This window comes from Notamacropus eugenii, chromosome 2 (assembly GCF_028372415.1).
Source record: "Notamacropus eugenii isolate mMacEug1 chromosome 2, mMacEug1.pri_v2, whole genome shotgun sequence".
Lineage (NCBI taxonomy): Eukaryota > Metazoa > Chordata > Mammalia > Diprotodontia > Macropodidae > Notamacropus > Notamacropus eugenii.
This window is the reverse complement of record NC_092873.1, coordinates 114,756,879-114,763,155: the sequence shown is the minus strand read 5'-3', so window position 1 is coordinate 114,763,155 and position 6,277 is coordinate 114,756,879.

Below are 6,277 nucleotides of genomic sequence, written 5' to 3'. Positions count from 1 at the left end.
GTATCCCTGTTTCTATTTGTTATAATATATATAGAAGATTCTCATTTCCATTTTGTAGTACATGCTTGCACAATAAAATTATATTCAGGCTTGTTTTCTTATTTGTACTATTAAGAGTTTCTGCTGAATATTTTAAAAAAAGAAAATCCAGACCAAAGGACAATTTCTGGTTCTTAGCATTTTTTCATGGCCTAATAAATCTTAGCTATCTATTTTGCATATGATTTTAAATTGGCCATTTAAATACCAGTAATAAAAAGTCTAAATTTTATTCCTTTCATGGCAGATTCACTTCCTTCATTTTACAACAAATTATTAAATATATGCCTGGGAATGAAAAGGAGCGATTATATTTCAACATAACTGAGGAAATTTTGAAGAAAAATTGTAGATGTTATATGACTTCCCAAGGTTAACTTCAACAATCTTGATTAATGGGAAAGACTTTCAATGAAACAGGTTACCCACTTAGTATTGGATCATTCCATGAGATGTCCAAGAATATATTACAGAAAAGTTCTCCCAATATAGAAAGAGATGTTTTACATCAGATATTCAGATATAGCTCTGGTCCTGTAGACAACAATGGCACAGAAGGGCTGACTTACCTTTCAGGAGTATTCCTATAGCTTAAAACCCCTCACCCACCCACCCAGAAGACCACTGGATGGACTGGTAAATTGACCTCAATAGTCCATCTGAAAAATATGCCACCAATATGTATTTAAATTAGAATCTGTATATAATAGCCATTCATGAATCTGAAAGGGACCTCAGAGAGTTATCAGGTTCAACCTCTACCTGAAGCATCAATCGTCTCTATAATGTTCTAACTACATTTTACTTTCCACATTACTGTAGAGGGCAGCACTATTCTCCTAGCCCCTCAAGGCCAAAATCTAGAAATCATCCTGGATTTCTTACTATATTTTCCTTTCCCCCATTCCATATCCAAGATGTTATCAAGGCCTGTCAATTTCTGCCTTTGCAAGGTCTTGAAATATACTCTCTTCTCTTCTTTGATGCCACCACAACTCTAGTGAAGGTCCTCAACACATCATACTTTGATTATTGCAATAGTCTAGTGAGTCTGCCTCCCTCAAGTCTCTCCCCACTTTAATCCATCCTCCATTCAGCCACTAAACTGATTTTCCTAAAGCACAGGTCAAACCATGGTACCCCACTACTCAATAAAGTAAAGTGACTCCCAATTGTTTCCAAGATTAAACACAAAATGCTCTGTTTGGCATTCAAAACTCTTCATAACCTAGCCCCCTTCTGTCCTTCCAGTCTTCTCATACCTTACTCACCAACATGTACTCTTAGATTTAATGATATTGGCCTCCTTACTTTTCCATGAACAAGATATTCCTTTTCTAGGCTGAAGGAAGTCTAGGTTTGTCCCCTGTGCACATAATCCTCTCCCTCCTCCACTCTGACTACTGACCTCCTTAACTTCTGTTAAGTGCCAACTAAAATCCCATCTTCTATAGAAGGCTTCCCCAGCCCTTCTTAATTTCAGTGCCTTCTCGCTTTTAATTATTTCCTATTTATCCTGTATATGGCTTGCTTGGTATACATTTGTCTCCCCCACTAAATTGTATACTTCTTGAGGACAGGAATTTTGCCTCTTTTTGTGTCCCTTGTGCTTTGTGCAGTGCCTGGCTCATAGTAAGCACTTAATAAATGTTTACTAATTGATTGATTAAAATTATCAGCTAAAGTGCATGGAAACCAATACCACTTATAAGAATGACAAACAGTACTAGATATTATGGAATGAGGATATGGTTATAAGGGTCCAGAGTTCCTAGATTACATTTTCTGGAGTGATTTAGGGGTTCTGGGAAAATGTTCAGTTTGAATACGAGTTGACACTCCACTGTAAAACTTTCCGTGAAGGCAAATTAATTCAATCCACATCCATTCATTCCTTACCTAAGAGCCTACAGTTCATCTTCTGGTCCATCAAAGTGTCCTGGCTATTTTGCAGTGTTCACAGATATGCATAGTTCTACATATGCATGATTTAGTGTACAAGGAAGAGTTCTAAGAGTTCCTCTCCTGAAGTAAACCATTGGTTTGTAGAGAGTGGAATTTGTAGTTGGAAAGAACTGAGTTTCAATTCTACCACAGATACAACATCTGTGCGAACATGAGGAAGTCTTTTCACTTCTCTGAGTTTGGCTTTCTCCAACTGTACAATGGGAATTGTGATAGCACATAGCTTCATACTTCACTTATTATGAGGATCAAATGATACAGTATATGTAAAGTGCTTTCCAAGTCTCAAAGCAAGCACTGTATTGATATGAACCATTATTTAGTGATTGATTCATTCTTTCAACAAAATGTACACCTCTTACCTCAGTCTTCTCTCACTGTGGTAGTCATACCAAACTGTAACTTAACAGCCCTCATTTTAATAAGGAGGTTCAAGGAGGGGGGAACAATTTGCCCAAGGCCATTCATGTAGTACCAGAGAAAGAACTCCAGAAAAACCAGCAAGATCATATCCCTTAAACAATAATAGACTCCCTGTCTTTTGGAGTTGTTTCCATTGTTTCAGAGTTGCACGATCCTAGAACCAAAGAACTGGAATATTTTATAGTAGTGTCATCTAACCTAACCCTTAAGTGAAGGCAGCATGAATATTACAATATAACAAGAGAACATCTAGCCTTGGCTTGAATATCTCCACTAACAGAGAATGAACCTATGATATCCCATATCCATTTTTAGACTATTTTAATCATTAGAAAGTTTTCATTTAATATTAAGAATAGAAATTGGACCTGTGATTTCACTAACATAGAGAACTCCTGGGAATAGAACTCATTAAGTATTTCCCTAAATGTTCCCCTTCTTTCCAACTTTCCCTTTACCATAAAAGACATCACCAGAATTACATTTATATCACCCTTGGCTCCCCACTCACCCCACATATCCAGTCGCCAATCCTTGTCATCTCTACCCTCTCAATATCTCTCATGTCATCCCCTCTTCTCTATTCATATAGCCATCATCCCAGGACTATTATTACAATACCCTTGTATTTGTTCTTCCTGCCCTCAAGGCTCTGTCTACTCTAATCCATTCTCCACTCAGCTGCCAAGGTGAATTTTCTAAAACTTCAGTCTAATTCTGACACCCATAGGAGAAAATATAGATTTGTTTGTTTGATTTGTGCTTCAAGCCCTCCATAATCTGACTCCTTCCTAGTCTTCCTATCTCTTTACATTTTACTTTTCTCCAGACGTTCTACATTCTAAAAATGTTGATTTGCTTACAGTTCCTTTTAAAAAAAGGGCATTCACCTCCATAGTTTGGTTTCCCCAACTTTCTTCAAGATTTATCTCAAATCCCACCTGCTTCAGAAATTTTTCCTAGTCCTCCCAAGTAGTAATACCTGCCCCTCTCAGGTGTCACTCTACTCTGTATTTATCTTAGGTATACCTAAGTGTTAACATGTAGTCTCACCCTTTAGAATGTAAGTAATATTATTTTCAGAACAATTTTGAGCAAATAAGTCATTTAGACTATTATAAATACCCAAATTAATTACAAAAGACCTATGAAAGAAGACACTATCTGCATCCAGAGAAAGAACTGATAAATAGAAGTATATATAGAATGCTTTTACACATATATACATATTTGTGTCTAATGGTAGCCATCCCTGGGTTTGGAGAGAAAAAAATAAATTTACATGATAACTATCATATATTTAAAAGGAATAGCAAGTTGTGCATAATAGATTTGCAGTTTCATGCGTAAACATCTTTTTTTATTATACTATGTTATGGAAATGCTTGTTTTAATCCATAAATTAAAAATAAATTTAATAGATTTTAATTAAAAGATTAATTAATAATTATAATTAGTAATATAATTATATTATATGTGTATAGTATAATTTTAATAGCTGAAACAAATAAGATTAGTTAAATATTAATAGAATAAAATAGAAACAAATCTAATAAAATAAATTAAAAAGAATATAAGCTCTTTGAGGGCAGGTGCTATGTGTTTAACTAAGAGATTAGATGACGTGTCCAGGATTATTCAATCAATGTATGTTAGAGGTGGAAGTTAAGCCCAAGTTATCATGGCTTTGCTGCCTCTCAGTAACATACCAGTCAAAATCTACCTCCCTGTAATTTGTACCCAGAGGTACCCATTCTCCCCTCCAGAGATAAGCAAAATTAATGTAATTCCTCTTATATATGACAGTCCTTCAGATACTTGAAAATAGCTAACATGATTACCCTAAATTTCATTTTCTCTGGGCTAGAAATCTACAGTTCCTGCAATTGATCCTCACATGATATGGCTTCCAGATCATTTAGCACACTGGTTTCCCTCCCTGTACATGTTCTGCATTGTCAATGTATCTCCTAAAATGTTGACTTATACTGGATTTGCAGTCAATTGAAATCTTTAAGTTATTTCCACATAAACTGTTTAGTTTAGGTCTGTTTTAACCTGTACATGGACAAAGTATGGAACAGATTACAAATCTGAAATTCTGGGAGGAGTTACTATTCCCCCAGAAGGAACACTGCAGAAAAGGTAGTCTTAGCTGGCTTTGTGGAAGGGTCTCTTAGTATGTTATTTAGCATTTGACCATTGTGTAACCAACGTCTAATAATATTAACTTTGTACCTAAAAGGGGAAGGGCAGAAAAGAGAACTTAACATAAAGGAATGGTCAAAACCACTCCCATTTTAACCTTCGCACTTTATGTAAAAACATGTCTTAATCAATCGATCAGTGATAGGTTTCAAAGCAGAAGTTCTTTACCTAGGGTCAATAACATCCCACAAGGGGAACATGGATAGATTATAAGAGGGCTGTGAAGTTGGATGGGAAAAAGTCTTCATTTCAATAACTGATTTCCTTTATAATCTTATGTATATTATTTTATGCATTTAAAAACATTATTCTGAGAAGAGGTCCATAGATTTCACCAGACAGCCAAAGTTGTCCATCACACACACACACACACACACACACACACACACACACACACACTGTACACACACACACACACACACACACACACACACACACACACACACTCACACACATTCAATTTAGAATCTTTGCAATGAGTATGAAAAGTCTTTGAAAGACCTTGGATCAATTGAAATGACACTAGATTTTGGTGTCTCCTTCTTCCTGAGGCATCTAGTCTCTCCAGAAAATCCCAAAGTCACATTATACCTCTATTGCTTTAACATATAGTTTTCTCATTCCTTCATGATCTTACTACTTGACTGAGAAAGTGTAACTTAGCAGAGGTATTGAATGAACTCTATCCTGGATTCTGGTTCCACATTTGCCACTGTAAATTTCACTTTTCTGTTCTTGAGTTTCTTCCCCTATAAAATGAGAGATGGAATCAGGTCCTTTCCACCTATGACCCAGTTGCGAATAATTTCTGGTAAATGTATTAATATAAGGCAATAAAATAGAGGTGATCAAGTGAACTTCTGATTAGCTGAACTGGGGCACAGCCCATGGAGCTGGATGTGTACCTTGAGGGGTTGACACAGGGACTTCTAATAAATGCTCAATGACTGAGAGCTGTTTTAATTATAATTAGCTATGGAGAACTGGGGTTAGAAGTAGACAAACTAGGCAGAGCACCTGTATGCTCCATGGGAAGCACTCCACCCCAGGAAATCAAGGGTTTCCCTGATTATCCTTTTCACAGTAATGCTATATGACAATAACTTAACATGGTAGTGTCCCTGCTACAGGGATTTGCATGATACAGATGATTCCTTGGCAACAAGAAACCTTAACTCAAAGCAATATATTTCCAATACTGACAACTTTAGGCAATATGAGCAGACCAACAGAGAAGAGATGTTGACTCTTGGGGAAACTTCAGACCATAGCATAAAGGTTATTACTGAACTTATTTTAAAAAATCAAGCCAGTGTTCAGATCTTACTCATGATAGATCTGTTCATTTTATTTCAATTCAACAAACATTTGTTTGGAGCCTACTAAACATAAGGCCAGAAGCCAAGTATATAAAGAAAAAGAAGGATCCTCTGCTCTCAAGAAACTTATATCATTCTACCAGGTAAATACAACTTGTAAACAGTACATACAAGACAATTGGACAAGAGAGAGAAGGGTCCTGGTTTTCTCTGCAATTACTCTCTCCAAGGACTTCAATGGACTCTCTACTTATAGCTCTGTTGCTTCCAGTTGATAATTTTTCTAGATGTCCCCACTGACCTCATTGCCTGTTCTCTTGTCT